Below are 23,886 nucleotides of genomic sequence, written 5' to 3'. Positions count from 1 at the left end.
AATTAAAGTCCTACCAGCAGGCTAGTGACCTATTTTCTCCCTTTAGTAGAGATACCTGGTAAAAGAAAAGCTAAGCATTCAAATTTCTATGCCAACATTCCAGTTATCAGACCTGCTTATAAATATGCTAATGCTATTTATTAGCAGGAAAATAAAAGTTTTCATATGTGAAAGGCTTTTAGCAAGGTATCTTTAGTTTAGGTTGTTTATTGTAAACAAAACTGGAATTTAAGGATTTGGGGGATTTTATTCCCTGGAAAAACTCATGTAAGCTATCTAAGTAATTGAGCATAAAAGGGGATATTTTCTAACTAAATGGTTCCCTAAGTCATATTCTTCTACAATTTTTATATAACAAATTATGTATTAAATCTGAACCATAAGACCTTATAACATGAAAGGCAACGGACATTTGGAATTCTGCTTTGACAGTGTCCAACATCCCCACTGAAGCGTGTGCTATTGCCTCCATGTTTGAAATTAGTAGTAAAAGTGGTACTGATTAGAATTTATTCTTTGTACTGAGTCTGATTTAACTGTTCAACTCCTCAGGCTATTGCAGTTATTCATGGCTTACAGAAAAATAAATTAAGGAACAGAAAATTAAGAAACTTACTAAAATTCACACCACAAGTTAGTCATTAAATCAAGGATTGCCTTCACAAAGTCCAGCAAAGCCTATCCTACCTGCTGCTATCCGTTGACCATATCAGGCCTATTTAGCTTCTGATCCAAAATCCTACCAGAGAAGAAAATGAAATGGTTAGCTGGTAGACCAATGACTTACCATGGTGACTTACTCATCTAACAAGACCAATTAGAGTAAATTTCACTACTACCCATTATCTAAGAATGGGGTGGAAATGATCCTGACAATGTCTTTAAAAGCTACCTGAGATATGTCTATTAGACTTGTGATTCCATAGATCCCCTCCATAACCTGCATTCATGGCCATGGAGATGGCCATGAATTCTTTATTCTTCTATATAATTTCTAAGGAAGATATTTCTTCCGTTAGAATGCCAACAACAGTAAAAAGAAAAAAAAAATCACCTGACTGTTGGTCAAAGTCTGAGAAAATTTGTTGAGAATATATGGTGTTAAGAAGTCTTCATTCCTAGAGAACATTTTCAATAATGATAAATGAAGAATCAAGGTGTAACCCTTTGATGTTTGAAATTACCTAATGCTGCCGAAAATGTTTATTACTTTAGTCGGGCAAACTATTCAAACCATAATCAGGAAATGTAGTCAGTGCATAAGTTATATATACATATGTACACATCCCTATCAGGGACATATTTCTACCTATCAAGAGAATAAGTCTTTGAATGATTTGATCTGTGTTTTATTCTTCTACATTGATTTACCAATGAATTCATCACATTAAAGTCTGTATCTTGGAATTAAAACCAGTCCACAGTTATTAAGAAAAAGAGGAAGCAAAAAAATAGCCCCAACTGACCCTTTTGTACTGTGATTTGTAATCAATGGAGAGAACATTTAATTCTAGCCTCAGCTTTTGAATTAAGGCAAATCTGTATTAAGTTGTGTCTAACAGAAGCAGTTACAATTTGGCACTACTGTGAATCTTTTTCTTCCTCTTTTCTTTCTCTGACAAATTCTATTATCAGATTGGAATGGATTTATCTTTTCCCTGAAGGGAGATAGAGTATCATGGCATTTATGGGCTTTGTGTATATTTGTAAAATTCTTTACTGGACTTTTCAATATTTGCACATCTATTTTTATATGTGCATAGAAGTCAAAATACTTTTGTAAAGATTAGTTTTCATTTCCAGACATGGATTTCTCTATAAATTTATTGAACACAACTGACCCAAGGTGTCTGTATTTGAACACATCCTTTTTTTCCACAACTTTAAGAACAATCATGTTTACCAGGTCAGTCTTCCTTTTAAGCTGGAGAAATCACCTAGATTCTTATGTGGAGAAGGGAGATTGCATACTTGAAAAACAGAGGAATCTAGATTTAATTCTGCAATTTTTTTACATATGAATAAATTTTTTAAAATGACACTAAGCTTGAAACAATGCATGTAGAAGTATTTGGAAATGCCCCCTTTAAAACTTAGCTTCTTTTTTTTTTTTTTTTGTCCTTCCATTATCTCTTCCTGCCCTGCTTTAACTCAATACAATGAACAAAGACTGCATTTTTATTGTTTTGTATACAATAAGAACTGTATCCTCATTCTAATATATAAACATCCTCCATTTCTTCTATTTCTTTACCATCTGTACCCCCACAAAACTTTTGTACCACACATTAATTTTTGTGAGGTACTATTTTTTATTTCCCTAAGCAAATGTTTATTTTATTCCTTTAAACTTCCCCTATATGAATTTTTAAAAATTAATTTCAGCTATTCTAAGAATCATAGAAAATACACAATGTCAGCTATGGTATAAATATCATTCTAAAAAATGGTCATTTCCTGGTGAACTAGGTCTGAGTGAGCTCTCCCACACAATTCTGAGCATTTTCTTCCAGTTTCCTTGTAAGTAATCAGAGATACCATTACAAACTGGCTGGCCTTTTTAAGTATTCATCAGTGTGATTACTCTATCTTAGCAGAGTAGACTATACTCCCATCCTGTTAGGAGAGTCCATGTGATTAAGTTAAAGTCAGTAGAATGTGAGCAGAAGTGATATATGTCACTGTTAATTCTAAATTGGCACACTTCTTGAAATCCAGTCTTTTTCTGGAGGGATGAAAATCACAAACTGTGAGAACCATCAATTTTTGGTCACCCTGTGGAAGATGGCCACTTGAGTCATTGGATGAGTGGAAAGCTCTGAATGAGGAAGAAATAAACTTATGTTGGGTTAACTCTTGAGAATTTGGAGGTTCTATAGCACCATAAGACATAATCTCTTTTCTTGTTCAATTTAAATTCTGAGTAGCCTGACAACTAAAATTAAAACAAAAGCTTGAATAACTGAACTCCTTTTTTCCAATTAAAAATATATTTAAATAATATTTGATATAAAATACATTCAAATGTATATGTATATCCTCATCAAAAGAGAAAAGTTCTTCATAGAATTTAATAGGAAATTTCTTTTATGAATCCTCGATAAAGTATTAAGTAATATTTCCAAAAATGGTATAACCAAAACAAAATTCACAATTATCAAAGAAAAAAATAGCCCCAACTGACCCTTTTGTACTGCCTTTCAAGAGTGTGAACATGGATCATAATCAATGAACATCGTCCTCCTTTTCCTACAGAAGTACACTAAGTTTTTGTGATCTAACAGACGGCAACAATGTAAATCACAGGATACGAATATCAAATGTATTATATATTCACCAAATATTTGGTGTTAGATTGCAATCAAATCAAGATGATTTCTCTGATGAAGACCACAAGTATCTATAAGCTATGTTATTGATTACTTGGAACTTTATGTAATTTAAAAGCAGTTTTTCAGGACACAAAATTCTGTCTCCTGAAAATTTCAGTCTAACTATGGATGACTTGTTTGAGTGGAATGAAGTTCACAAGAATACCTCTGATTCAGTCCACAATTTTCCCCCAGATGAAATTAGATTCTTCTTAAGCACTTGAAGCAATGTATAATCAAAATCACAGAGTCCTGAGTTATAACATAATATGTTATTGCCCCCAAATATTTAAGGTACTAGATATTCTTTTTTAGTGCTTTCATTAGTGCATTATCATTACTCATATTGTTAGGGTTCATTTTGACATAATCATGTATGCATGGAATATAATTTGCTCTACTTTAGTCCCCAGTACTTCCTATTTCCCTCCTCTGCTCTCTCCCTGTGTTCTCCTTCCTCTTTTCTACACATAGTCCTTCTATTTATAGTTTTTTTCTCTTTTTTTTTTTATTAAAAATCATAAATTTACATAGGGCAATGTTGTTTGATTCATTGTTTTTTCCCTTCCCTCCCACCTCTCCCACCCCTCTTTTCCCTCTATACAGTCCTTCCTTCCTCCATTCTTACCACCCTCCTTATCCCTAACCCTAAACCTAACCCTAACTCTAACGCTAACCCCTCCTACCCCCCATTATATGTCCTCATCCACTTATCAGCGAGATCATTCGTCCTTTAGTTTTTTGAGATTGGCTTATCTCACTTAGCATGATATTCTCCAATTTCATCCATTTGCCTGCAAATGCCATAATTTTATCATTCTTCATGGTGGAGTAATATTCCATTGTATATATATGCCACAGTTTCTTTATCCATTCATCAACTGAAGGGCATCTAGGTTGGTTCCACAATCTGGCTATGGTGAATTGAGCAGCTATGAACATTGATGTGGCTGTATCTCTGTAGTATGCTGATTATAAGTCCTTTGGGTATAGGCCAAGGAGTGGGATAGCTGGGTCAAATGGTGGTTCCATTCCAAGCTTTCTGAGGAATCTCCATACTGCTTTCCAGAGTGGCTGCACTAGTTTGCAACCCCACCAGCAATGTATGAGTGTACCTTTTTCCCCACATCCTCGCCAAGACCTATTGTTGCTTGTGTTCTTGATAATCGCCATTCTAATTGGGGTGAGATGAAATCTTAGGGTAGTTTTGATTTGCATTTCTCTTATTACTAGAGATGTTGAACATTTTTTCATATATCTGTTGATTGCTTGTAGATCTTCTTCTGTGAAGTGTCTGTTCATTTCCTTAGCCCATTTGTTGATTGGATTATTTGTATTCTTGGTGTAGAGTTTTTTGAGTTCTTTTAAAACCAGTGCTTTATAGATTCACAAGAAGGTGGAATTCGCCATGGTATATTCATATATGGACATAGCATAATTTGGTTAATTTCATACCGCATGTTCTCCCTTTTCCTGTCTTTCCTTCCCCTCAACTCCTTCCTCTACTCCACTGATTTTTCCTCTATTGTTATAGTATCCTCTCCCACCTTTCCCCCTTACTTTATTGTAGCTTCCGCGTATGAGAGAGAACATTTGACCTTTGGCTTTCTGTGTCTAGGTTATTTCACTTAGCATGATGTTTTCCAGTTCCACGCTCCACCGAAGATTATTAACTGCATTCTGAAATATCCCTAGGAAATTTATATGAAATATGAACTTTAAAAAAATCTTTAGAAGCTACCTTTAGATAATGGATAAAAAATTTGTCCATTGAAATGTCAAAAATCATATTTACTTGTAAAGTTTATGATTTTAATGTCATTTATGCCAAACAATTCTAACAATAATTGACCAAGAATCTTCTTAAATATGTTTGTTCTTAGGGAAAATGTCAACAAATATTTTTTTTAATTATTTCCTTCTGCAAATTTCTACTATAAAATATTGCAAAATTCATGTTGATTACTTATACATATATTACTGTGGAGTAGTTTTACATATATTAATAAGTACCAGTAATTGCCATGTGAATACAATATTTGCATTTTACAAGACTGAAGTCTGCTGAAGTTCAAAATAATTAAATATCATACCTAGTTTATTAGTTGAGATTAGGACTAGCCGAAATACAAACCCCCCAAAAAGCCACTTTTGTTTAAACGTGATAGAATTTAGTTGTTTCTCAAACCCTTGCACTTCCTTCTTTCTCAAGTTTAAGGCTGCTCTACAGTTTTGCTAGTCAGGAATCCAATCTTCCTTTAGCTTACTGTTCTGCTGCATTATGCTTTCAATCACAACACCAACTCTTAGTCCAAGAAGTTTGCTGAAGCTCAAGCAATTATTCACAGACTAATTAGAAGGAAGCAAAAAGAAAGGGAAGAGTAGTTTCTGAAAATTATGCTCCTTTTTCTGACAAGAACTCCACACAACTACACCTAGATGGAGAGTGCTCCTGGAAATCTTTTTGTTCTGATATTCCCTATGTATATCTGAAAATGGGGTTCAATGCTTTAAAAATGGCAGTGAATCAATATAGTGGATCTGTTTAGTATTTGCTAATGGTATAGTAAATGATGAAACCAAGACTAGAGCCCAAACTTTCTTGTTCTTTTTTTTTTTTTTCTTGTTTGTTTTGTTTTGTGTCTTGTGGTATAATTTCAGCATACTGCCATATAAGTAAAAATAAAATGAGTTTGTACATCAGCTTGTTTACCATTTACAACTGTGATTGTATCTACCATGACACTGTTCCTGTTTGATGTCATTTTGTCAGAATTGTTTAGATATAATCTTGGAAAAAGCACAATTCACAGTTTTACTATTGTGAAAGACTGGTCTGTACAAAAATTCTCTCCATGCAGTTAACTTCTAAAATGATTTTTCTTGAGTGCTATAAAAGTCTTGTAGTATTCTTGTTTTCTTTTTAAGAATGAACTGAGTATAATATAAATCAGTTGTGAAATAATGCATCTTTTTTACCTCATGCAAGATTTTAGATCAAGAAACTCATGCATTTTCAAAAATGGGATAAATACAATTTGGAAGGCCCACCATGAATGAATAAATCTATAATTCTAAAGCAATATAATTTTTTACATCTTACAACTGCAGCATCATCCTTTCAAGCCAAAATTATGAATAATTCAGCTAAGATTGGGATTCATAATTCAGTATTAGAATTCATATCTTTCTTTAGGAAAGAGATAATTTCCTGATCATTTTTTTGAAGATAGGTAAAATATTGATGTTAAGACTGGTAAAAGTTTCCTCTGTGGTAGACTGAATTTAAAAAGTGTGTTTGACAGAATTTCAGAACATTCATATAGAAATGGGCTATGTTTGGAATTGTGTTTTCAGGCTGGGATGCCCCAAATATCCAGAGGATGTGGGGAAAACAAAACAAAACAAAACAAAAAAACAAAATGTAGTGAAGGAAATAAAAATCTTGATTAATGGAAAAGAAAAATGCTTTATTACTTTGTTGTCAGCAGAGCACAGAAGTTTGAAGTGAGTAAAATGCTAAATGTAACTGGAGACACAAAAAGAAAATAAAGAAATAAATTATTTCTCTTGGTTCAAAAGTTACAAATGCCATTAATCTCAAGATGAAGTTTAGATTTTTTTTAATTAAAGCAATGGTCCTCATATTTTATGATATATCAGTATCACCCAGAGGGCTTGTTAAAACACAAATGAATGGGCCTTATCCTCAGAGTTTCTGATTCAGTAGATCTGGGATAAGGCTCAAAATTGGCATTTCTTATAAGTTGTTAGGTAATGTTGACAGAACTTCCATGGAATGGAACATTTGTGTAAGGGAAAGTTCTCGTTGAAATAGTGTTGAGATTGCACGTAGTTTTTGATGAGGGTCATCTATAAGTTGCCATTTTATTTGTTATACCTCTACTCATTAGAAGTTAGAATTTTCTCAGCAAGAAATACATGCAGCCCCTTAGAAAGGAGCTTTACCTGAAATGATTCCATCATGGTTAAAACTCTGTAAAAGAGGATCTCATGAGTATATACAACAATATTAGGTTGCCTCACTATTTGAATACATAGCATATCCAATATTCCGAATTCACCATCATTTATTTAAATGGTGATATTTTTACTACTCAGATGATATTTCAAAAACTTAATAAAATAAGAGAGAAATGTTTTAAATAAATACCTGTACACTTAGATTATTATATGCTTCTATTTAGTCTCTAGTCTCTTTTCTGGAAGAAAAGAAAATACAAAATTTCTAGTCTTGGTGAATTGCATATGGATGTGTTGAGTCCACAATGTTTTTAGAAACTTGAAATTTAATTATTTAATGTCAAAATTGAATAAGATACAGAGGAGGTATTTACATGGATTTTTTTAATATTGTATGTAACTTTTGTGTTTTAGACATTTTGAATCAAATAATTTATTATCCTCATTTAGAAGGCTGATATTGCAGTGCTTCAAGACAAATAGTTTCTTAGGTAGTGCCACTAATGGATAGGACTATTAGCATTAAAAGTGTTTTTGAGATAAAAGCTTCATGTTGCATTATGCATGATGAAAATGAAAACTTCAAAGAAAGTAGGGTTAAAATCTGACTCTAAAATCTAGTTTAGTTCACAAAGAAGAACACTCTTTCAGACAGAAAGGAAAAAATAGAAAATCTATGGCAGATACCAAACTGTACAATGATGTGATGAAATAAACAGTAAATTGAGAGAGGCTGTGATGGGCACTGTGAGGTGCAGGATTGGAGGTGGCTCAAGTATGCTGTGGTCCTGTAAAGAGGTCAGTGAAATATCCAAGGAGCTATCAGATCATACATACACTCTGATTATGTCCTTTAATTAACAATAATTGACCAAATCTCAATGCACTGAAACCCAAGTCTGTGATTAATGGAAGGCCTGCCATTTTCAGGTATAGCTCTTTACTACGTGTAAAATTCACTAGAAGTGACATCTATTTAGTGAGCACAGATCCCAGCCTACAACTCATCTGGGTTCTTCCAGTTGTTTGTCTAGAGGGTTGAGGAAGAGCAAACTGGCCAGTGTGGTTAACACAGACAAGTGGCAGAGATGTTGTCACAGACAAGGCAAAGATGTCAGGCAGAGATCTGGGACAGCTGGTTGAATATTGGTGGGACGGTATTTGTGTAAATCCTGAATTCTAAGAGGATTCACTTTCTTTCTCCTGAGGTTCCCCAGATCCCATGGAAATCAGAAAATATGACACATTATTTGTTTTAAGGGTCCCTGAATATTATGTGACACTTAGAAGGTGATTTAAGAATAACAAGAAGGAAGCTGGTCCACCAAGAGAGCCCTGCATGTGGAATCTCTCTCCCCCTAACTTTACAGGACTGCCTAGTACAGTGCCCACTCACTTCTCTCAAAATATTCTCAAAATATTATAAATTGTAGGACAGTTTTAGGCTTACAGAATAAAAAAAGAAAAATTAGTTCATAGGATTCCTATGTACCCCAAATAGTTTCCCCTGTGGTATTACATATGCTACAATTAATGCATCATATTGATACTTCATTATTAACTAAAATACATAGTTTATTTATATTTTCTTAATTTTTCCCTAATATCCTTTTCTACCCAACAGGATTCCATCAAGTATTCTACATTATATTTATCATGTCTCCTTCGGTTTCTCCTACTGTGATAATTTTCCAGATATTCTTTGTTTTTGATGTCCTTGACAGTTTGGAGGAGTACCAGTAATTTGTAGAATGCCCCTGAATTGATGTTTTTACCATGATTAGACTAGGGGTAGATTGCATCATATACAGGATCTGCACTACCAGCATGACATCACTGTTAAGGTTAATTTTGATCATCTTGCTGAGATAATGTTAGTAAGGTTTTTTTCAGTACAAAGTTCTTCTCTTATTCACCTCGTGATACTGCCCAACCTTTCTCTGGTAGTGAATCCCTGCTTTCCAATCTCCATCACTTTGGAACCCCACGATCTCCAATGAAATCAGAAAGTCACTTTCTATGAAAGCATTTTCTTCAGATCTCTCCATCATGCAGAGACCTACGGTAGCGTTTTCTAGTATTGCTAGTACTTCTTATACCATTGTATTTCTTAATGACTCAGTGAAGGAAGTCTCCCATTGTCCTCCCAATTAGAAAAATGATAATCAATTAATCCCAGAATTTTCATATCCCCAAGCCTTAAGATTTCTTTCTCTACTGGCATCTTAACTTCATTTAATAGAGTCCTTAGTTCAAGCCAAGATTCAGTTAATCATTTTTATCAAAATATTGTCTCCTTGAACTGACATGTTGAGCCCTCTGAACTGACTCTCTGGTCAGTTCATAGATATCAACAGAATTGGTCAGACTATACTTTTTCCTCCTTGGTCTAGAACAATTTTAATCTAAACACATAAAATGACCAGGTATTTGCAACCCTTAGACTATCCATACTTCCTGGAAGCTTCTGGAGGCACTGCTTCTGAGCAAGAGCCACCCTGGCTGCTGTTGCTGGGAACTATTACACTGTTGGAGCTTTTAGTCACCTGCAGTCACTAACTGCTTGTATAATTGTGTAAAATTTAGAAGATTATGACTTCTATAATTTCTGCTTCCTTGAATATGATGCAATCTTCCTTGTAGTGTAAAATAAGAATGGCTTTTGAAATGATTCAAGCATGCTTGAAAAGAAAATTCATTCTCCATAGGATGCAGGGTTAAAATATTAGGCTTTGTGAAATATATTATTCAAATTCTGTTTATCTGTGTATTCTTTTGTTATTGCATATTTCTGTGTCAGGAGCTAAAATAACTATGTTGAAGTTTCTCACAGTAGTTGTTCTTGCTAGTTTTTCTTTCAGTTTACTAGGTTTTATTTTTTTTCCTTTACATGCCTTGATGTTATATTATTAAGCTGTCACAGTGTATTATATATCCTGTCAATGTAGAATGACTTCCTTTGTCCCAATTTATTTTTTACTTTGATTTCTTTGTTTTGCTTCATAAAATTATTGCTACATTTCCATAGTTTTGTTTGTAGTTTACAATTCTTCCCATTGTTTTATTTTTGCTATTTTAATTCAGTTATTGTATGAGAAATATAGAGTTGAATCTGGTTTTTAAATACAATATGACAGTATTGTTCTCTGAAGAGGGAAGTTTTGCCTATTTCCCTTTATTGTGATATGTAATTCATCTGAGTAGTTACTTTCATTGTGCTTAATTTAAATGAATAAATTGTGTAATAATATCGAAATTATTCAAAATAAAAATTAAAAAATCTCATATACAAGAAATATCACAGTAAAATTAAAAGTCTGAACATTAGCAATGGCTGGATGAAATTGTACAAAACATGGAAAATAAAAATAAAAATAAAATCAATAATTAACTATCAAGAGATAAGCACTGTTCAAATTTTGATATATTTTCTGCCTCCTCACATATTGTTTTGTATCACTGAGATTAAACTATATCCATTATTCAGCTTTTTACGGCTATCATTATATGGTAAGCATTTTCCCACATCATTAAACCCTGATTGTAAACAATATTTTATTGGTTATGATTTATTATCAAATAGGCTAACATCCTTTTTAATCACAGCTCTATTATGAAAATATGAGTTCTTTCTTATCATTTATTATTAACAGATTTTTAATACATTTTAATTACTTTCTTAAGACTCTAGCTATAGCATTGTTACATCAGAAATATCATTTTTAAAAAGGGTCCTTAACACATAATGTAATACTTTTTTCCAAAAATGTGTGTCAATTCACATTCCCAATGTTGAACTTAAAGCTAAATGTTAAATTTTGTTCCAGGCTGATTAAAATGTCAACACTTTGCTCAGTGTTTTATCTCCAGTGTCTACACAGAGTTTTGCATCTACAGTAAGTCTTGAAAAATGATTTCTAAATGCTTAAGTGAATTATTCCTCTCAAAGTATTAGTGAAACAACAGAAAAATTATAATTCTTTAGAATATAGGAGAATGTATTTATTTGAAAAAAAGGGAGATTTCCAGAAAAACTATATGCTTTTTTTTTGAAAGATACAAAAATACTTATTGACTCCACAACACTTTAAGATATAGTCAAGTTTTATTTTTCTAACTGATTGTGTTTCTGTGTATTAATACTAAAGTAGAAACTAATTCCGAATGTGCATATATATGCGTATATATTACACACAAACACACACACACATACACACACACGCACACACACACATATATATGTTTTATTTGTTATAAAGTCAAATTTGGCATATTGACCAAACTTAGCAATCATCTCAAACATTAGTCAATGGCCACAAATGAAAAGCAGAACTGATGTGGGGAATCATTTATTTCTTTATATGTGTGTGATAAATATTTTATATCCATTTTCCCTCAAGTGCATTCTCCAAACATGGTGCATGGGGAAACAAGAATTTAGACAGATATCAGAAGTCATATGAGGAACTTTAGGACCAACAGAACATCTAAATTTGAGATGAAAAATTCCAGTAAAATGAATAGAACTAAATAATACAATCAATGATATAAACTTAATGAATACTTACAGAGTATTTCCTCCATCATTGAGCAAATATACTTTCTTCTCAGCAGCTCATGGATCCTTCTCCAAAATAGACCATATACTATGCCACAAAAAAGCCATTAGAAAATACAAAAAAATAGAGATCCTACCCTGTATCCTATCAGATCATAATGGAATGCAATTAGAAATGAAGGATAAAAATAACAAATAAAAACTACTCAAACACCTGGAGACTAAATAATATGCTATTGAATGAGCAATGATAACAGAAGACATCAGGGAAGAAATAAAAAAATTCTTAGAGGTAAATGAGAACAATGACACAACATATCAAAATCTCTGGGACACTATGAGGGCAGTACTAAGAGGAGAGTTCATTGCATTGAGCTCATACATTAAAAAAATAAAAAGTCAACAACTAAATGACCTAACATTACATCTCAAAGTCCTAGAAAAAGAAGAACAGACCAACACCAAAAATAGTAGAAGACAAGAAATAATTAAAATCAGAGTTGAAATCAATGAAATTGAAACAAGAGAAACAATTCAAAAAAATCAACCAAACAAAAAAGTTGGTTCTTTGAAAAAGTAAACAAAATTGATAATCCGCTAGCCACACTAATGAAGAGAAGGAGAGTGAAAACTCAAATTACTAGAATTTGTGATGAAAAAGGAAAGATCACAACAGACACCACTGAAATACATAACATAATTAGAAGCTACTTTGAAAATCTGTACTCCAACAAAATAGAAAATATCAAAGACATTGACAAATTTTTAGAGACATATGATCCTCCCAAACTGAATCAGGAAGACGTACACAATCTAAACAGATCAATTTCAAGCACTGAAATAGAAGAAGCCATCAAAAGCCTACCAACCAAGAAAAGCCCAGGACCAGATGGATTCTCAGCCGAATTCTACAAGACTTTTAAAGAAGAACTCTACCAATACTCCTCAAAGTATTTCAGGAAATAGAAAAAGAGGGAACCTTTCCAAATTCATTCTATGAGGCTAGTATCACTCTGATATCAAAACCAGACAAAGACACATCAAGGAAAGAAAACTTTAAACCAATACCGCTGATGAACATAGATGCAAAAATCCCTAACAAAATACTGGCAAATCACATACAAAAATATATTAAAAAGAGAGTGCACCATGATCAAGTGGGGTTTATCCCAGGGATGCAAGGTTGATTCAACATCTGGAAATCAATAAAAGTAATTCACCACATCAATAGACTTAAAGTTAAGAATCACATGATTATTTCAATAGATGCTGAGAAAGCATTTGATAAAACACAGTACCCCTTCATGCTTAAAACACTAGAAAAAATAGGAATAGTAGGAACATACCTCAACATTATAAAGGCTATTCAAGCTAAACCCACAGCCAACATCATTCTTAATGGAGAAGAACTGAAAGCATCCCCTCTAAAAACTGGAACAAGACAGGGATGCCCTCTTTCACCACTTCTATTCAACATTGTCCTTGAAACACTTGCCAGAGCTATTAGACAGACCAAAGAAATTAAAGGGATACAAATAGGAAAAGAAGAACTAGAGCTGCCACTATTTGCTGATGACATGATCCTATATTTAGAAGATCCAAAAAACTCCACTAGAAAACTTCTACAGCTCATAAATGAATTTGGCAAAGTAGCAGGATATAAAATCAATATGCACAAATCTAATGCCTTTCTATTCATAAGTGAGGAATCCTCTGAAAGAGAAATTAGGAAAATTACTCCTTTTCACAGTAGCCTCAAAAAAAAAAAAAAAAAAACTTGGGAATTAATCTAACAAAAGAGGTGAAAGACCTCTACAATGAAAATTACAGAACATTAAAGAAAGAAATTGAAGAAAACCTTTGAAGATGGAAAGATCTCCCATGTTCTTGGATAGGCAGAATTAACATTGTCAAAATGGCCATTCTACCAAAGGTGCTATACAGAGTCAATGCAATTCCAATTAAAATCCCAATGACATTCCTCATAGAAATAGATAAAGCAATCATGAACTTCATCTGGAAGAACAAGAGACCTCAAATAGCCAAAACAATCCTGAATAGAAAAAGTGAAACAGGAGGTATCACAATACCAGACATTACACTAAACTACAGGGCAATAGTAACAAAACCAGCATGGTATTGGCACCAAAATGGACAGGCAGTCCAATGGTACAGAATAGAAGACACAGAGACAAAACCACATAAATACAGTCACCTCATACTAGACAAAGGAGCCAAAAACATACAATGGATAAAAGAGCCTCTTCAACAAATGGTGCTGGAGAAACTGGAAATCCATATGCAGTAAAATGAAATTAAACTTCTATCTCTTACCCTGCACAAAACTCAACTCAAAATTGATCAAAGACATAGGAATTAGATTAGAGATGCTGCACCTAATAGAAGACAAAGTAGGCCTGAATCTTCATCACGTTGGCTTAGGATCAGACTTCCTCAACAAGACTCCCAAAGCACAAGAAATCAAAGCAAGAATCAATAAATGGGATGGACTCAAACTAGAAAGCTTCTTCTCAGCAAAGGACACAATCAAGAATGTAAAGAGAGAGCCTACAGAGTGGGAGAAAATCTTTTCCATACACGCTTCAGATAGAGCACTTATCTCCAAAATTTATAAAGAACTTACAAAACTTTACACCAAAAATACAAAGAACCCAATCAATACATGGGCCAAGGAACTGGACAGACACTTTACAGAAGACACACAGGCATTTAAAAAATAAATGAAAAACTGTTCAAATCTCTAATAGATAGAGAAATGCAAATTAAAACAACTCTAAGATTTCATCTTACTCCAATTAGAATGGCTATTATCAAGGACACAAACAATAATAGATGTTGGCATGGATGTGGGGGAAAAGTCACACTTTTACATTGCTGGTGGACTTGCAAATTGGTGCAACCACTCTGGAAAGCAGTGTGGAGAATCCTCAGAAACCTTGGAATGGACCCACCTTTTGACCCAGTTATTCCACTCCTCAGTTTATACCCAAAGGACCTAAAATCAGCAAACTACAGTAACACAGCCACATCAATGTTTGTAGCAGCTCAGTTCACAATAGCTAGATTGTGGTACCAGCCTAGATGCCCTTCAACAGATGAATGGATAAAGAAACTCCGGTATATATACACAATGGAATACTATTTGACCATAAAGAAGAATAATATTATGGTATTTGCAAATAAATGAATGGAATTGGAGAATATGATGCTAAGTGAAATAAACCAAGCCCCAAAAACCAAAGGCCAAATGTTTTCCCTGATAAGTGGAGAATAATATATAATAGGAGTGGGGGGGTGGGGAATGAGAGAAAAATGGGGGAACTTTAGAATATGTAGAAGGAAATGAGAGGGAGGGAGGTATGAACAATGGTGGAATGAGGCAGACATCATTACCCTATATACATGTATGATTACACGAATGGTATGAATCTACATTGTGTACAACCATAGAAACGAAATGATGTACCCTATTTGTGTATAATGAATCAAAATGCAGTCTGTAAAAAATTAAAAACTAAATAAAAATAATAATAAAGGTAAGCCAATGTGAACTTGGTGTTTATAACCAAGTGCTTTATTGTTAAAATAATTAGACACTTTTCTTCACCATGTCAGTATTACTGTCAATAGGTCAAACCGTTTCTGTTCATTGGTATTTGCTCTCCCTGGACAGTAACTTCTATTTTTATTTAAAACCTTTATCTTTTATCTTTATCTTCATCATATGTTGACTCAGTGCTCCATATCTATCTTGTCTAGTAAGTTTTAACTCAGTACAGAGATTTTATCTGTCTTACCTACTACTATATCTTATTTGGTGAAACTTCGAATAAATCATTGATGTTACATTAAAAAAAAAGTCTTTGATGGGAATAACAGTAACATAGATAAAAAGACATAAGAGATTATAAACTTGAAGACAAGTTAGTAAAAACTGATACAAATTGAAGGTCATAAAAGGAGCGTTTCCAAAAGATAAATATAAATCTCAATAGCTTGTGAGACTATATCAAATAATTAAACTTTCCTGTAACTGAAATCCCAAAGGAAAGAAAACAGGAAAATGGGTCAAAAGGTGCATGAAGATATATTGTTCGAAAAGAGTATCTTACATTTCTTTAAAAATAGTAACTCTTAGATCCAGAAAGCTCAACAAAGACCAAGTAAGACTAATATCTATATCCAGTGAGGATGGGGATAGAGCACTTGCCTAGCATGTTCAATACCTAGCATGGCAAAAAATGAAAATAAAAAATAGACATATCATAGTCCATTACAGAAAACAAATGATAAGAAAACATATATATGTGTGTATATATATATATGTATGAATCAGCAGAAGAAAGAAACATATAACACACAGAACTCAATAAGAACTACCTTCTTATCATAAAAGTTGTAGATCATCAGACAATAGTGACAGCATCTTTAACATGGTAAAGAACAAAAAAACAAACAATCCTGAAACCTGGTAGTCTATACACAGAAAAATATCTTCCAAAATTAAGACAAAATAAGGACATTTAGATAATTAAATATCAAGGCAAAGTTCTGCTTTTGCTATGGCAAGAAATGACCACTGTAGTCTCTCTTCCACTGATTACAGTGATAAACTCTAGACATAAATGCAATTGCCAGAGGATTCTGAAATGTGAACATAGATGGCTTGTGAAGGGAAGTTAGAAGTTAGAAAAGCAACCAATTCGGGGCAGGGATGATGAGGATGAGTTTAATATGGATTTCACACAGTTGCATAGGAGAAGAGAGGCAGGCGAAAATAAAACTTTTTTAAAAATCCTACATGAAAGAGGAATCTAGAAAAGGAGGCTCAAACAGGGCAGATTGTGAAAGGGAATTTTAGAAAGAAGAATGATAATAAAAGGAATTCCTTTCTATTTAGAAACCTGCACAAGTCTCAGACATACTTGTGAGCTATGCATGAATAAGACAGATTCCAAATAGTGTAACAAATATCTTGAGAGCTAAACAAAGATTTAAGCCATAGCCCCAAACTCAGACTAATCCCTGACTGGTACATATGTGTGACAGACCAAACAAGCAAGGCAAAATCTTTGGAAACTAACCTGAGATTAGAACCACCCCCACAGAACAAACCAGAACTTGTGGCCTGCACCCAACAGGGCTAATTACCTGCTAAATCAACAATGAGAACCAAAACAAAAAAGCAATTGTTATCAAGAAGATCATAAGAGAGCTCATAGTTTCCACAAAATAATATTCAAAGTCTCCAGGATCCAATCCAAATAAGTTATTTGACAAAAGAAGACCCAGGGAATCTGACCAATATGGAAGTGAAATGACAATGTGGGAAAAGAGCCAGAAATTGGAAAATTTCGGAGTTTAAAGCAGCTAAGTAAATTGTTTCATGAACTAAAGCTTAATGCACATTAAATGAATCAAAGCTGAAAGTTTTCCTCAAAGAAATATAAAACATTTTTTTAATTGGAAATGTTAGAAGTTGAAATATAACGCTTGAAGTAAAGAAAAAGAGGCCTTCCATGTGTGCAATACTAAAATGAAGATGACAGAGAAAGAAGTCGTGTTGACAATAGAACAGTTGAACTATGATCATCACAATAATGCAGAAAAAGCATTTGGAAAAAGTCAACTTTCATTTATTTATTTATTTATTTATTTACTTATTTATTTTTCAGTTCTTTTTTTATTTTAATTAAAAATCATAAATTTACATAGGGCAATGTTGTTTGATTCATTCTGTTATTTTTTTCCCTTCCCCCCTCCCATCCCACCCCTCTTTTCCCTCTATACATTCCTTTCTTCCTCCATTCTTACCACCCTCCTTATCCCTAACCCTAAACCTAACCCTAACTCTAACCCCTCCTACCCCCCTCATATGTCCTCATCCGCTTATCAGCGAGATCATTCGTCCCTTAGTTTTTTGAGATTGCTTATCTCACTTAGCATGATATCCTCCAATTTCATCCATTTGCCTGCGAATGCCATAATTTTGTCATTCCTCATGGTGGAGTAATATTCCATTGTATATATATGCCACAGTTTCTTTATCCATTCATCAATTGAAAGGCATCTGGGTTGGTTCCACAATCTGGCTATAGTGAATTGAGCAGCTATGAACATTGATGTGGCTGTATCTCTGTAGTATGCAGATTTTAAGTCCTTTGGGTATAGGCCAAGGAGTGGGATAGCTGGGTCAAATGGTGGTTCCATTCCAAGCTTTCTGAGGAATCTCCATACTGCTTTCCAGAGTGGCTGCACTAGTTTGCAACCCCACCAGCAATGTATGAGTGTACCTTTTTCCCCACATCCTCGCCAAGACCTGTTGTTGCTTGTGTTCTTGATAATCGCCATTCTAATTGGGGTGAGATGAAATCTTAGGGTAGTTTTGATTTGCATTTCTCTTATTACTAGAGATGTTGAACATTTTTTCATATATCTGTTGATTGCTTGTAGATCTTCTTCTGTGAAGTGTCTGTTCATTTCCTTAGCCCATTTGTTGATTGCATTATTTGTACTCTTGGTGTAGAGTTTTTTGAGTTCTTTATAGATTCGGGATATTAGCGCTCTATCTGAAGTATGAGTGGCAAAGATATTCTCCCACTCTGTAGGCTCTCTCTTCACATTACTGATAGTTTCCTTTGTTGAGAGAAAGCTTTTTTGTTTGAATCTATCCCAGTTGTTGATTCTTGCTTTTATTTCTTGGGCTACGGGAGTCCTGTTAAGGAAGCCTGGTCCTAAGCCAACAAGTTGAAGGTTTGGACCTACTTTTTCTTCTATTAGATGCAGGGTATCTGGTCTGATTCCGAGGTCCTTGATCCATTTTGAGTTGAGTTTTGTGCAGGGTGAGAGATAGGGGTTTAATTTCATTCTGTTGCATATGGTTTAGTTTTCCCAGCACGATTTGTTGAAGAGGCTATCTTTTCTCCATTGCATATTTTTGGCCCCTTTGTCTAGTATGAGAAAATTGTATTTATTTGGGTTTGTGTCCGTGTCCTCTATTCTGTACCATTGATCTACCTGTCTATTTTGGTACCAATACCATGCCTTTTTTGTTACTATTGCTTTGTAATAGAGTTGAAGATCTGGTATTGCGATACCCCCTGCTTCGCTCTTTCTACTGAGGATTGCTTTAGCTATTCTGGGTTTCTTATTCTTCCAGATGAATTTCATAATTGCTTGCTCTATTTCTGTAAGGTACATGATTGGGATTTTAATTGGAATTGCATTGAATCTGTATAGCACTTTTGGTAGTATGGCCATTTTGACAATATTAATTCTTCCTATCCATGAACATGGGAGATCTTTCCATCTTCTAAGGTTTTCTTTAATTTCTTTCTTTAGTGTTCTGTAGTTCTCATTGTAGAGGTCTTTCACCTCTTTTGTGAGATTGATTCCCAAGTATTTTTTTTTTTTTCGATGCTATTGTGAATGGGGTAGTTTTCCTAATTTCTCTTTCTGAAGACTCATCACTTACGTATAGAAATGCATTGGATTTATGAGCATTGATCTTGTAACCTGCTACTTTACTGAATTCACTTATGAGTTCTAAGAGTTTTCTGGTGGAATTTCTAGGTTCCTCTAAATATATAATCATGTCATCAGCGAACAGGGATAGTTTGAGTTCCTCTTTTCCAATTCGTATCCCTTTAATTTCTTTGGTTTGTCTAATTGCTCTGGCTAGAGTCTCAAGAACAATGTTGAATAGAAGTGGTGAAAGAGGGCATCCCTGTCTTGTTCCAGTTTTTAGGGGGAATGCTTTCAGTTTTTCACCATTTAGAATGATATTGGCCATGGGCTTAGCATAGATGGCCTTCACAATGTTAAGGAATGATCCCACTACCCCAATTTTTTCTAGTGTTTTGAGCATGAAGGGATGCTGTATTTTATCGAATGTTTTTTCTGCATCTATTGAAATAATCATGTGATTCTTAAGTTTTAGTCTGTTGATATGGTGAATGACATTTATTGATTTCCGGATGTTGAACCAACCTTGCATCCCTGGGATAAAACCCACTTGATCGTGGTGCACTATCTTTTTAATATATTTTTGTATGCAATTTGCTAAAATTCTTAGAAGTAAATGAGAACAAAGACATATCATATCAAAATCTCTGGGACACTATGAAAGCAGTACTGAGAGGAAGATTTATTTCATGGGGTGCATTCAAGAAAAGAAGTAGAAATCAACAAATAAACGATTTAACATTACAGCTCAAAGCCCTAGAAAAAGAAGAGCAGACCAACGCCAAAAGTAGTAGAAGACAGGAAATAGTTAAAATCAGAGACGAAATTGAAACAAAAGAAACAATCAGAAAAATTAACAAAATAAATAGTTGGTTCTTTGAAAAAATAAACAAAATTGATAAACCCTCAGCCACGCTAACAAAGAGAAAGAGGGAGAAAACTCAAATTACTAAAATTTGGAATGAACAAGGAAATATCACAACAGACACGAGTGAAATACAAAACATAATTAGAAGCTATTTTGAAAATCTATACTCCAACAAAACAGAAAACCTCGAAGACATCAACAAGTTTCTAGAGACATATGAATTACCTAAACTGAACGAGGAGGACATACACAACTTAAATAAATCAATTTCAAGCAATGAAATAGAAGAGGTCATCAAAAGCCTACCAGCAAAGAAAAGTCCGGGACCAGATGGGTTCTCAGCCAAGTTCTACAAAACCTTTAAAGAAGAGCTCATTCCAATAGTTCTCAAAGTATTCCATAAAATAGAAGAGGAGGGAACCCTCCCAAACTCATTCCATGAAGCCAATATCACCCTGATACCTAAACCAAACAGAGATACTTCGAGGAAAGAAAATTTCAGACCAATATCTTTAATGAACATCAACTTTCATTTAAATTCTCAGCAACAAAATCTAGCAGGGATCGTGCTCACCTTGATAAAGGACATTTATTAAAATAATGGTGGCACTTCAAGCTAACTTAATTCTCAATGGTTAAATACTGAACTCATGCCTATCAAAACCCAGGAATGACTCAAGAATGCCCACTCTCACCAATATTATTCAACATTGTAGTGGATATTCTAATGAACCCAAAAGTTTGTAAATAAATAAATACAAGTATAGACATTGGAAAGAAAAAAGTAAAATTGTCTTATTCACAGTATGATGTTTCAGAAGAAAATTCTGATGCATCTAAAAAATTCTAGAATGTATAAATTATTTGAGCATAGTGATAGAACTCAAGATCAAAATTTTAACTATTTTATTTCTCAATACTAGCAATAGCAATAGCAATTGGAAAATTGAGTTAAAAGAAGAGCATTTTTAAAAATAACAAAAAATACTATCTTAAGAATAAATTTAATGTACTATATGTAAGACTCCTACACTTAAATGTATAAAATAGTTTAAGAAAACAAAATATTACTAAGATATATTGAAGATGCATGCACAAAAAGGAGAGATGTTTTCAGATTTGAAGAATCAATGTTAAGATGTACTTCCTAAATTCATTTACATATCAGTGAAATTCCAAACGTCAAGCAGATGTTTTGTAGAAATTTAAAAGACAATATTTGAGCGAAAAACCAAAGGATTTATAATAGCCAAAGCAATTTTAAAAAATAACTAAGTCGAAAGTCTTTTACTACTTGATTCCATGGCTTATAAAGCCATTGCAGTCAGGACAATGTAGTCTTGGCATGAAGATAGGCAGAGGTCAATGGAATCTAGAAAGATTCACACATATTTAGTAAATTGATTTTCAGCGAAGGCACTAAATTATTCAATGTGCAATGAATAGTCATCAACAAATGGTGCTGGAACAACCAGAGAAGAATATGGGAAAAACTGAATATCAATTCTATTGCACAAAAATTAATTTGCTATGGATCACAAACCTAGACATAAAAACTAAATGCAAAGCTTCTAGAGAAAATGGAAGAATATGCATATGACCTTGGTTTAAGAAAAAATTTCTTATGTAAGACACAAAAGGATTAACCATAAAAGAAAAAAATCAATAAAATAGACCATTAAAATTTAGAACCTCTGTTCTTCAAAATGTACACTTAACAAAATGAAAACTTATTTTTTCCTATAATTCTGTATTAGAAATATAGGCAACTGTTTTGAACCAAACCTTGAAGCAAGAAGATAGAGTAGTACTTAGCATAAAAAAAATTACTAACCATTAATTATTAAGGAAGTCAAATCACCATGAATTGTCTTGTCACATTCACCAGGGAAGCATACAACTAAAAGATGCTAGGTGTTGACAAAGATGAGTAGCAAATGGAACTCTTTTGTATTGCTTACTGGCAGTATCATATATAGCTAAAGAATTTACAGCTAAATTTTATTCTAGGTACTTACCTAAGATAAATTAAAGATACATGTTGAAAAAAAAAACACAAATAAATCTATTGTGGATTTCTTCATAATGGATCCAAATTGGAAACAATATAATTTCTACCAATGGTAAATAAACAAAATTTGGTGTATTCCTACAAATATATTCAGTAATAATAATAAGACTTGCAATAACATAAGTGAATCTCAAAACACATGATCTGAATAAAAGAAGTGCAATATAAAACAGAATATATTACATGATTTCATTTATATGAAGGTCCAGAACAAGGACAATTAAGCTATAATGATATAAATCAAAAGAGATGTTGTCTTTAGACTGAGAGTGAAGCGTTCAATTCCAGAAGGGTGAGGGCACAAAGGACCTTCTGTGATGTTGAAAAAAAAAATATATATATATATGTATGTGCTTGGTGAAAAATGTGTAGCTGGAGGTAGTGGCACACACTATAATCGCAGAGGCTTGGGAGATTGAGGCAGGAGGATCCTAAGTTTAGAAACAGTCTCAGCAACTTAGAATTCCCTAACAACTTAGTGAGACTCTGTCTCAAAATTAAAAATAAAAGGGACGGGAGATGTGGCTCAGTGGTTAAGTGCTTCTGGCCTCAATCTTTGGTACCAAAACAAAACAAAACAAAACAAGTCATTATATAATATGTATAAGTAATGGTTTTAATTACAGAGATGTACATATTTATAAAACCCATTAAACTCTATACTTAAAATGGATGCTTTAAATGTATATATGTTACATCCCAATGGACATTAATTATATACAAATATAATTTCTATTATTATTAGGTGAGCATTTACAACACCAACTTCTGTAAATTTGTGTTGCTGCTCTGAAATGTACTACATTATTGTTTATGGTAGAAAGAATGAGAATGTATGTACGTATGTACAGGACAAAAATTAAAGGCTGTAGCTCAATAAACAATAGTTATTTTGAAGCAAATGTCTGAAAAATAACAACGGTGAACATGTGTGTGTTAGGTACACTGGTGGGAGGTGTGCGATTTTAAGCCTTGGTATTCTATTTGTGGGTGCCTGCAGGAAAGTCTAGGAACTGTAAAACTAGCAACTTCATGACTTCCCACGTGGACTCTGCCATCTTCAGGCAAGGACTCCAGGCAAGGCCCCTGCACTGCCCCAGCACTTATACCTGTGTTCCTGGCAGGGGCATTTGCACCAGCTGTGACACAACCCCAGGCAGGATCAGAAAACAGCTCTGATTTACTTACGGGGATTTTAGAGGCAGAATTTATGGTTTCCATTCTGCTAACTGTCTCTAAGAGAGAGAAATAAAAAAGAATTCATTTTTTCTTAAGTAGATCCTTGGTTCATCTTCCCAGACTACCAGTCTTGCCTGGCTAAGCTGGCAACTTAGTAAAGGGTATGAATCCATCTTTAAGAATAAACTTCGTGATCCTATTTAGTAAATATAATTGTATAATCTTTCACTTATATTATGTTGTATGAAATATCATTAGAGAGATTATGGAAAATACCTACTTTCCTTTTTTCCTTATTCTGGAACAAATAGGTCCTCCGACACACCTATTTCAAAGGGCGTAATTTATTCAAAGAGAATTTCCAAAAAAT

The sequence above is a fragment of the Sciurus vulgaris genome (genome assembly GCF_902686455.1).
Source record: "Sciurus vulgaris genome assembly, chromosome: 4".
In the NCBI taxonomy this organism is placed as follows: domain Eukaryota; kingdom Metazoa; phylum Chordata; class Mammalia; order Rodentia; family Sciuridae; genus Sciurus; species Sciurus vulgaris.
The sequence above is the reverse complement of the archived record's forward strand: the minus strand, read 5'-3'. Positions refer to the sequence as shown.